This window comes from Rhinatrema bivittatum, chromosome 12 (genome assembly GCF_901001135.1).
Source record: "Rhinatrema bivittatum chromosome 12, aRhiBiv1.1, whole genome shotgun sequence".
In the NCBI taxonomy this organism is placed as follows: domain Eukaryota; kingdom Metazoa; phylum Chordata; class Amphibia; order Gymnophiona; family Rhinatrematidae; genus Rhinatrema; species Rhinatrema bivittatum.
Window position 1 is genome coordinate 1884131 of NC_042626.1, and position 11465 is coordinate 1895595.

Below are 11465 nucleotides of genomic sequence, written 5' to 3' on the forward strand. Positions count from 1 at the left end.
AGATCAGTCCAGAGTGGGTTTTGCCTCCCCTCCAGCAGATGGAGAAAGAGAAAGTTTTACTACACTGCCACTTAAGACGAGGAACCACCTGTAGTCCCTCAGTATTAATCTGTACCCAAGCCAGATATGTAATAACAAACCAACTAGACTCCCCCAACTGAGCAGTGGGGAGAGGGAAACCTCAAAGCTAAAAACGCTAAAACGTGCCCACACAAACCCTGAGTCGGACCAACAAAACCTTCGCCACTCTTCAGGACAAGTACCGAAAAAGAAAGATAAAGCGAGCGGACTCTCCCAACTACCCAAATCCTCCAGCGGGCGGGACTCTGGACTGACCTGTGGTACTACAGGAATGAAAATGATCAGGTAAGAATCAATTTTCCTTTCCCTGTACGTACCCGGATCAGTCCAGACTCCTGGGATGTACCAAAGCTTCCCTAAATAGGGTGGGACTGAGATAGTCCTGCTTGAAGCACACTCTCACCAAACCCCCTGGTTTCTGGGGCCTGGATATTCAGGCCATAACATCTGGCAAAAGTGTGCAACAACTTTCAAGTAGCCGCTCTACAGATCTCTTGAGGAGAAACTAGTTGACATTCGGCCCAGGAGGCCGACTGAGAACGAGTAGAATGTGCTCGAAGGCCCTTCAGAACCGGGCAACCCTGACAGATATATGCCGAACTAATAGCCTCTTCCAACCACCTCACAATTGTAGCTTTTGACGCCTTATGCCCCTTCTTGGCACCACTCCTCAGCACAAAAAAGTGGTCCGACCTCTAGGTACCTCATCAATGTCTGCTTTACGTCCAACCAACATAAATCTCTAGATTGCAGCACCAGAGGATCCAAATTTGAGAAGGACGCGAGTTCTACAGACTGATTGAAGTGAAAGGATGGGTAAGAAGGAAGGAACCATCCTCGAGGAAACTCCCTCATCTGAAAACCTCAAAAAGAGCTACCTACAGGATAAAGCTTGAATCTCGGAAATCCTACTCACTGAGCAGCTAGGCACCAAGAAAACCACTTTCAAAGTGAGATCCTTCATAGTTGTACATCACAGAGGTTCGAAGGGAGATGCACACATTCTCCTTAAGACTACATTAAGGCTCCAGGAAGGACATGGCTGCCAGATCGGGAGGGCGTAAATGCTTTACTCCCCGAAAAAATGTACAACGTCCGGATGAGCCGATAAGAGAAATCCTCAAACCTTATCCCGTAGACATCCTAACGCCGCCACCTGGACTCTGAGGGAATTGAAGGATAATCCTTTGACCAGACCATTCTGAAGGAAAGCCAAAATATGCCTCACTGATGCTCGCCTAGGATCCACTGGCTGACCGGAACACCAGGACTCAAAAACTCTCCATACCCTTGCATAGGTGAGAGAAGTGGAGATCCTTCTAGACTGCAAGAGGGTAGCGATGTCCACATCGAATAACCTTTATCTTTCAAATGCTGCCTCTCAAAAGCCAAGCTGCTAGACTGCTTTAGTGCAGTTAGTGTAGCTGTGTTTAAAAAAGGATTGGATAAGTTCTTGGAGAAGTCCATTACCTGCTATTAATTAAGTTGACTTAGAAAATAGCCACTGCTATTACTAGCAACAGTAACATGGAAGAGACAGTTTTTGGGTACTTGCCAGGTTCTTATGGCCTGGATTGGCCACTGTTGGAAACAGGATGCTGTGCTTGATGGACCCTTGGTCTGACCCAGCATGGCAAGTTCTTATGTTCTTATGATCTGCCTGATCGAAACAAATGGGATCCTTGATGCAGAAGATTCGGCAGTTGAGCAAGCCTCAATGGCCCGTCCACTACTAGGTTGACTAAGTCCGCAAACCACAGGCATCTCTGCCACTCTGGAGCTACGAGAATCTCTTTGCCTGGATGAATCTCTATTTGCCAAAGGACCTTGCCCACCAAAGGCCAAAGAGGAAACACATACTGTAGGATATCTGTTGGCCAAGGCAGAACTAACGCATCTACCCATTCTGCTTCTCTTTCTCTTCGTCAACTGAAGAAATGCAGAGCCTTGGCATTTCGTGAAGCCGCCACCAATTCTACACATGGGGGACCCCCACCCGAGACTGGCGAGACACACCACCTCCTCTGACAGCTCCCACTCCCACAGCTTAGAAAACCCGCTTGCATGTTGTCCAAGCCCATAATGTGTGAGACTGCCAAGCACTCCAGATGTTGCTCTGCCCAATCGACCAAAAGTCTGGCCTCCTGAGCCACTGCTCAATTCTTGTTACCCCCCTGCCAATTGATGTATGCTACCGCTGTCGCATTGTCCGACAAGACTCTTACCAGCCTGCCCCTCACTAGGGGGAGAAACGCCATCAGGGCCAAACACACCGCTCTGGTCTCTAGACGATTGATGGACCAGGATGCTTCCTCCGGTGACCACCGGCCTTGAACGGATTGTCTCTGACATACTGCACCCCAGCCGAAAAGACTGGCGTCGGTGGTAACGATCGTCTAGATTGGGATATCGAGATCCACACCCCAATGCAACTCGTCCAGGCAGAGCCACCATAAAAGACTTGAATGCGCAGGCTCCAGGAGAGGAAGAGACAGCTGAAAACGCTCTGACAACGGGTCCCAGCGAGACAGTAAGGCTGATTGCATAGGCCTCATATGAGCGAATTCCAAGGTAGAAGCCATAGACCCGAGCACTTGCAAGTAAACCCAGACCTTGGGTATTCGCTTGGCCAACAATCCTCAAACTTGAGCCTGTAACTTGAAAATCTGCTGCTTGGTGAGGAACACTTTTCTCGCCTTCATGTCGAAAAGCACCCCAGGAATTCCAAACTCTGGGAAGGAACCAGATGACTCTTGGCCAGAATGACGATCCACCCTAGAGATCAAAGGTGCCAGAGAACTAAATCCACTACCCTCTGGCAAAGGGATTCCAATCATCCAGAAAGGGTGGATCAGGTCTCCCTCTTTTCGGAGAGCCACAGCTCTCAGCTGACGCAGCCTTCACACGGTGTCTCTTACCACAAGTTTCTTTTCCTAGTACGAACATGGCGATATCAAAAACAGGTCTCTTAACAGTCAAGCAAATTCTAAAGCGTAACCTTGTTTTATCACACTTAGGACCCACTGCTCTGACGTGATCCTGGTCCACTCCTTGTAAAATAAAGTCAGACGGCCCCCTATCTTTGGAACTGAAAAGTGGACCAGTCTCACTTCATTGAGTGAATTTGGCCCAACTTCCACCCTGGGAGGAGCCATCTCTTCCAGGATGATGTTCCCGAAAGGACTGATTCCAGGACTGCTGCCTACCGGAGAGCTGTCTTGGAGCCGTTTCTGAGGGCCTGGGCATCTGAAATGTTTGATTCCCCTTGAGGCGGGGGCAAGAAGGAAGGAAGTTCTTTCCTTTTGGTCTACCTTCCGGCATTTTATGGACCTTATTCTCACCAAGGAACTTGATCATCTTCTCCAGGTCTTTACCAAAGAGCAATTTCCCTTTAAAAGGCAAAAATCCCAACTGTGGAGTGGAGGAGTAGCCTAGTGGTTAGCAGGTTATGAACCAGGAGACCAGAGTTCAAATCCCGCTGCCACTTGGGCAAGTCACTTTACCCTCCATTGCCTTGGGTACAAACTTAGATTGAAAGTCCTCTGAAAAAAGTGCGAAAAGCGGAATATAAAAATCCTAGAGGAAATGTCAGCAGACCAATTCCTCAGCCAGAGAAGGCGCCAGGCTGAGACTGCCGAGATCATGAACCTGGAAGACTCAGACAAAGACTTGTCCATTTGCAACTGTTGTACCCAGCGAAGACCCACTCACAACAAGGGCAAGCATCCACTTCTTCTGGCAATGGATACAACCTATCCTCGGAGGCCAACCAAGACTGGGTCCACAGCTCCCAATTCGGAATCCTCCCAAGGGACCTCTATGCCCAGCTTCTCCAGCTCTTCCTTGTGGAACAACTGCACATTAGGGTCATCTCCCTTGACGGCCGTGCTTCGCGATAGTGTCTGACTCGGGTCCTGACCAACTGCCCCCGGCCCTGAATCCAGCTCCTGGCCACCACCCTTGTCTGAATTGGCCAAAGAACTATCTGTAGCAGCTGGCAGCACCAAGGCCCTCAAGAGACTCCTGACTCTAGGTGCCCCAATATCTGCAGAGGTCCTGGCTCGCTGCGAGCATTCGATTTGACCCCTGCCTTGCTCCCCGAAGGACCCTCCCCACCGGGAGACTGTTGCCCGAGAGATGCGCCTGCGCGTCTCTGCAGGCAGTACAAGCCACTCCACGCGGCATGGAAAAAAATGCCGCAATGCAGGAAGGAGGCAGCTTAGCTGGAGCTGCCGGAAATAGGAGCGAGCAGCGTGGGAACGGACGCTCGCCAACTCTATTCAAACTCTGCTTGCCTTAGCGCCTCCATGCACCAAATGACTTTTTTTGCTTTTTTTTTTTGATTGAAAGACAAACGTATTCCGTTAGACAGGCAGCAGGCTCCACTGGTCCCTCAGGGTGAGTGATCCGGGCCCCCAGGTTTCAACCCTGGCCGGCAACAAGAAGAAGTCTGCAAGCTATAAAGGTCCCCGACCCCCTGCTCGTCTGCCTTGAGAAGCAGAGGGGATGGCCTCACCAGGACCTGGCTACCCTCTGGGAGTCCAGCACTGATGACAAGTATAAAGGCTGACTTTCTTTTTTTTGTTTGTTTGTTTGTTTTAGTTTAAGTCAGACTGTAGGCTTTGCACCTCCACCATCTGCTGGAGACAGAGAAATACTGAGGGAGTGCAGGTGGCACCTCGTATTAAGTGTCAATGTCAGTAAAACTTTCTCTGTTTCCATCTGCTGGAGGGGAGGCAAAACCCAGGAGTCTGGACTGATCTGGGTACGTACAGGGAACTTGTCTGACAGAGCCCTTGATCACTGCAACTTCCCTGGGTGCATTCTGGACTGGTCTGCTAGGACTAAAGGAAAGGAAATGAACAGGTAAATTTAAATCTCACCTTCCTTATCGCCCATGCCAGATCAGTCCAGACAAGTGGAACCTATCAAAGCTCCACCCAGGCCAGGCAGGATGAAGCCACAATAGCTACCATCTGCTGAGACAGAAAATACTGAAGAGCTGAAAGCAGCACCAGACTTTTATCAGCAAAGTGAAATTAGTTTTGAGCTTTTTTCTCTGTCTCGATCTGCTGGCAGATGGACATAACCTACTTGTCTGGACTAGTACAGCATGGACAATAGGGAATGCTGCTTTTCCTTGTGTTGCACTATTGCTGGATGTATGCATGTGTCAATCTGTACGGCATCCAGCTCACACCACAAATGGATATTCCAGTGTGACCCAGCTCACAGCTTTACCTCGCTGACCAATCATACATCTTTTATTTCACTGTATAATATTGTTCAGTGATACAGCACACATTTTTCTTTCACTGCACAGCCTAATCTGGGGATCCACCTCACATCCTCTGACACAAAGAAGTAACGCTTCCCTCCTAAGTGATGGGCTGAACTCAGAAGCCATAAAGTTAATGGCATAGATTTCACTCCTTCCCCCATCCTCTACCGTCTGGGGCTTCCTAGAAAAGGGGAGCAGGAGTCAAAATGGTTAAGACCAAGAAAACATCTCTGACTCCTGCAAATGCTATAGGGGAGTGATCCATAAGAAGAAAGCTCTAGGGCTACTCCCACCTGATTTACATTCAGTCACTAAAAATCTAATGGTACCTGAAGCATTCAACTCAGACCTGGGAGATAATCTGCAGAGTCACATACAGAAAGAAGTGACTAAGGGGGTCAGGCAGAACTTATGAGCCACAAACTGTCCAGTAATACCACAAGCCACAGGTGTGAGAGGGACACCTGCTCTCTTTCCCTGAAGTCAGGTCATCTAGTTTGCTGCTTTATAAATGTAGTGCAGTCTCCATGACCCTCTCACTGTCAGGTTCAGTGTCCTACTGCTGCATTCGAGCAGGGAACCAACCAGCCCAGATTTGACAGGGAAAACAGCAAACAAAATTCTGAAGCTCTGGAAATTATATTTGTACTGCATATCTTTGCCTGTCTAGATGCCCTGTGCACACCTGAAGGGCAGGACAGTGCAGAGGGAATAAGCCAGAGCCAGCCAGAACCTGCTGGGACAGCCCTGCATGGGAGCAGCCTTGCATGAAGCCGGGCAGAGAGCCATCGGCTCTTGCGCTTCAAAACCTTGAACTGCCGAAGGGTCCGAAGCTAATCTCTGCAGCAATGCCAGGAGCTCGCAGCCAAGTCCAGCAGGGCCCGCATTACTGGAACTCATGACACAGCCCAGACCTGTTGCAATCGCTGCTTCGGAACCTGAACTTACTGCCAGTTGCACAACAACAACAACAAGACAAGTCCTGCATGTTTTGCGAGCCTCATCAATAAAGTCATTTCGGAGGTTGGTCTTTCTGTCCTTCAAAATAGCCTTTGATCGGCGCTTAAAAATGAAAGCCCAGAAGGGAGAAAGTCTTCGTTAGCAAGCGACAAAGCAAAGCAGAAAAGTAAGTGGGGAGGCATCGGATGAGCGCGAAAAGTAAAGTCACCTTCCGGCCTGCGAGCGGCGAGAGCAGAGCCTCCTCCCCCGGAGCCGCCGCCGCCGCTCCGCACTTACCCTCCGCTGAAGGTCAGAGCCGCAAGGGGAAGGTGCGCGGCGGCACTGACAGCTGCCAGGCTCCCACCTCTGCCGCTGCCCCTGCCCCCGACACCCGCGCGCCTCCGCCTGACAGTGCCCGCAGGGGGCAGCACTGGCGCCGCCGGCCCCGCCCCCTGCCGGGAGGGCTGGGAAATGGAGTCCCTTCCGCCGCATGCTGGGAAATGGAGTCCCTCTTCTCATTAAGGAAAGTCCTTCAAGGGTCAGGGCTGCAAGCAAGATTCATACTCAGCCTAGTGCTGGGGGGAGTCCTCAGGCTCAGATGCCATGGCTGGGCCTTAATGAGACCCCCAAAGCTGGGCATCTCCCTGCCCCCCCCCCCCCATTAGTCTGGCTGAGCCACTTTCTTGGCGGGAAAGGCAAACTGACTGTGCCCTGTCTATGCCAGGCCCCTGCTGCTGGCTGGATTTTGGAGTGGGCGAGCTGGGGTTACCCTGGACATCGCCAGTATCACCCATCCCACTGCGGCTGAAGAGAGGCTTTTCTCCCAGGGGGGCCACTTGCCCAAAATCCGGTCCTGCAAAGAGGACAGTCCTAAAGCAAGACTTGTATCTAGACACAGCCAGCCTCAGAGGCCCACATCCCACCCCTCTGGCCTTTACATTCCTGGGGCTCTAGCATCTCTTCCAATATCCCGTTCCATTTTCTTGGTTCCCATGGTTTCTAGTCCTTGTCATATTAAAATAAAGAGTTTGCAACCTTAAGTAAAATATAAGGAATAAAAACTGTAGCACTGTAATAATACTTTTAGTGGGCATTTGTTTTAAATTTTGATTTTTATATGTAAAATTTGCTGTATTTGTGTATTGATCACATGTCACGCTTCAAAACTATATTAACATTACCTTGTTAGGACACTGGGGGAGGAATTTTTAAATGGACTTTTGCAGGTAAACCAGAATTTCATGTACAGACATGGCCTTTTACAAAACTGCACAGCTGATATGCATATGTCATGCTCGTACATATATGTGTAAACGTTCAGGACATGCACACACAATTGCAGATGCATTGATTAGGGCAGATTTGGTGGGATAAATTGCAAAGTGAACATATGTGAATAAATCTGATTGTGAGGTTTATGAAACAACTTAGGGTGGATCTTTTTTCTTTGACCTTTGGAACTAGCTAGTCCTCTAGGTGGCTCATTACTTGGACGATTGATGCTGGTCAGGCTTCTTGCCATTGGGTGGACTCTCTTTGGGCATGATCACGTGTGTTTTGTTTTATGATTATGGAATTATGCATGTCAATCTGATCCTCACTGAGAATTTTGAATCAGCGGCTTATAACGTTTATAAAGAAATACGATGGGTACCTATGATTGATTCCTTTTTTATTTCATTTATATTCTACTTTTGTGACAATTCAAAGCAGATTGCATTCAGGTACTGGAGGTATTTCCTTAGTGTTCCCTTGCGGGTATCTCACCAAATGTTGTACCTTAATATCCTTAACTGAAGATGAAATACAATAGAAATGATTTTCTCATGAGATGCAAAGAAGTTAGTTTTCACTGTTTCGCACAGATAGAAATGTATTTACGGCATTCTGATTATTACGGGGGGTGTGTGTGTGCCATGTAACAGCACGTGTGCGTGTGATAAACCCAGGGGAATATATTTTATTTTTATTCAAGTGGATTGCATTCAGGTACTGGAGGGTCTTTCCTGTCCCCAGAGGGCTCACAATCTGAGAGCCTGATTTACTGAGGCTTTCCCCCCATTCTGTGTCTATGGAAAACTGCTCAGTAAACCTCAGGCAATGGAGGGTGAAGTGACCTGCCCAAAGTCACAAGGAGCAGCAGTGGGATTTGATCCCTGACTTTCCCTGCTTCAGATCAAGTGGTCCATCCAGTCTGCCCAGCAAGCTTTTTTTAGGATAACGGCAGCCACTTCATGTAGGTTACCCCATGCCTTATGTTAAGGGTAAGAACATAAGAACATGCCATACTGGGTCAGACCAAGGGTCCATCAAGCCCAGCATCCTGTTTCCAACAGTGGCCAATCCAGGCCATAAGAACCTGGCAATTACCCCAAAAACTAAGTCTACCATGTTACTATTGCTAATGGCAGTGGCTATTCTCTAGAGTAAATAACCGATTCACATCTACCCGTTCTAGACCTCTCATGATCTTAAACACCTCTATCATATCCCCCCTCAGTCGTCTCTTCTCCAAGCTGAACAGCCCTAACCTCTTCAGCCTTTCCTCATAGGGGAGCTGTTCAATCCCCTTGATCATTTTGGTTGCCCTTCTCTGTACCTGCTCCATCACAATTATATCTTTTTTGAGATGTGCCACCATACTCGTACTTTTAGCTGCTGAGTTAAGGAGTGTGGCGGGAGGCAGGAGCTAGGGAAGTGAATGTACATATACCAGTGGCGTAGCCACGGGTGGGCCTGGGTGGGCAGGTGCCCACCCAACTTAGACCCAGGCCCACCCAACTGGCACCGGAACTGCAAGGCTGTCGCGGGATCCCATCCCCGCGACAGCGAAGAAGAGAACCCACGCCTCGCGCGCCATAACAGCACACACGGGGAAGCGCTGCTGCGGCCGTATGGCCAACCGGTCTTCCTGTTCGGGTGGGGGGGGGGGGAGCGGAAGCGCCGCGGGCAGCTTCCGCTTCCTCCCCCCAATGCAGGAAGATCAGCTGCCTCTCCTGCTGCCACCCGTTCTCCTGCTATCTTCGGACCAAACGGCCCGCCGAACTTCCTGTTTGGGGGAGCGGAAGCGCTGCGCACAGCTTCCGCTTTTCCCCCCAGAGCAGGAAGATCAGCTGCCTCTCCTGCTGCCACCGGACTCCTGCTATCTTCGGGCGTTGGGTCGTACTGCCCGCCGATCTTCCTGCTTGGGGGGGGGAGGGAGGAAGCGGACGTTGTGCGCTGCGCTTCCGCTCCCCCCACCCCCCCCCGACAGGAAGTTCGACAGGAAGTTCGGCGGGCAGTACAGCCCGACGCCCGAAGATAGCAGGAGTCCGGTGGTAGCAGGAGAGGCAGCTGATCTTCCTGCTCTGGGGGAGAAAGCGGAAGCTGTGCACGTGCTTGAATGTGTATGTGTAGATGAGAATGGGAGTGTGTGTGTGGGTGAAAACTGGAGCCTGGGTGTGTATGTGGGTGAGAATGGAAGCTTGAATATGTGGGTGAATGGGAGCTCGTATGTGTGGTTGAGAATGGGAGCCTGGGTTTGTGGGTGGATGAGAATGGGAGCTTGAATGTGTGTATATATGGGTGAGAATGAGAGCCTGGGTTTGTGTGGGTGGGTGAGAATGGAAGCTTGAATATGTGGATAAGAATGGGTGCTTGAATGTGTGTATGTGTGGGTGAGAATAGTACCTTAAATGTGTATATGTATGGATGAGAATGGGAGCTTGAATATGTGTGGGTGAGACTGGGAGCATGGGTTTGTGGGTGAGAATGGGAGTCTGGGTTTATGTGTGTGGGTGAGAATGGGTGCCTGGATGTGCGTCTGTGTGTGCATAAGAATATAAGCCTGGGGAGGGGTGAGAAAGTGAGAACTTGAATTTGAGCTTGGGGGGGGGGGGGGGGAAGAGCATATGAGAGTGAGAGCTTGAGTGTGTGAGAGGGAGTCTGTGAGAGAAAGCGTGTATGTGTGTGTGTGTGTGTGGAAGGGAAGAAGACAGTAATAGAAGAAAGACACTGAAAAGGAATTAGGAAATGAGCTATAAGGGAAAAAATGGGACAAAGAGACCAGGACCAACTGATTAGAAAAATACAAAGATCAGACAACAAAGGTAAAAATATATATCTATATTTTGAGATGTTAGCAATTTAAATATAAGCAACAAAACCGCTCTCTCAAAATTTATGGACAGGTAGGAGCCGTGTATAAAATCGTAATAATAAGAAGACTAAAGTACCACAAATCACCGTGAATTATGTTTGTATCATTAAGTAAACCTCATACTTAGTCGTAGATGTGAATGCTATGCTGCATAATTTGGCATTATTTATCAGTAAAAAAACAACTAGTAGACCTGCATGCCTACAGCCCACCCATGTTAACTTTGTGCCCACCCAAAAAATCAATTCTGGCTACGCCACTGACATATACGCAAGGCTTTTCCCCCTTCATTTTTGGTCCCTTATACTTCTGAAGAAATCTGTTGCGAAATGCTTCCGTTGCACAAGTAATAGTGTAATATTTCCGTAAGGAGGAATGAATTATATTATTGCGGAGTCCAAGCTTGCACCAGTCTGAGTAGTTTTCCTACGCATGGCAGCGCGAGCGCCCTAACAAGGGCAGGACTCCCGCGCTCTGTGGCGCCGGGGGCCGGATGTGACGTGAGGCGGGGGCGGGGCCTGCCGGGCGGGAAGGGGAAGGCGTCGCGACTCGCGCCGCTCTGCGTTCTCCTCAGGGGATCAGACGCTGGGGGCTGGGGACTCGCAAGCCTTATTGTACCTTCGTCCCTTGGCTTTATCACCCGTTAGGTCTCCTTCCACGCTTGTCCCTTAAGGACTGAAGTGAAATGCACCGAGTCACTTAGACGGTTTTATTTTCAGGCGTGGCCTTTAGAGAGACACTCATCTTGTAAGTCTATGATAGTAGCAGAGTGCTAGTGCCTGCTCTTAGCTGCAGTGGGAAGAAATGGTGCTGATGCCTGCCTTCAGGATAACTGAATTGTTAAAAACAGCATGGAGCCAAGTTAAATCTGTTTGTCAGAGCGGCTGTTTCAGCTCTTCCTCTTCAGTGAATGTGGACCCCAGTCATGATGGGACACTGCCCGACGTTTGGCATGTTGCTGGACTAACAGGAATTGTAAAATACCAGGAAATAAAAGTACATTTGCTGAAATGACAACAGGGCTCA

The 11465-nt window shown here is 49.5% G+C and overlaps 1 protein-coding gene across 2 annotated transcripts in view; it reads right to left on the reverse strand.

The window, feature by feature from the left end:
* TFEB (transcription factor EB) overlaps nucleotides 1–6745 on the reverse strand; it is a 74412-nt gene extending 67667 nt beyond the window's left edge. The window contains exon 1 of one of the 2 annotated variants that reach the window (XM_029572330.1): nucleotides 6599–6745. The gene's annotated coding sequence lies outside the window, so the exon portion shown is untranslated. Of the gene's footprint in view, nucleotides 1–6530 lie in introns of both variants that reach the window. The other variant, XM_029572329.1, reaches the window with a different exon arrangement.
* Between the last annotated feature and the right edge of the window lie 4720 nt (nucleotides 6746–11465).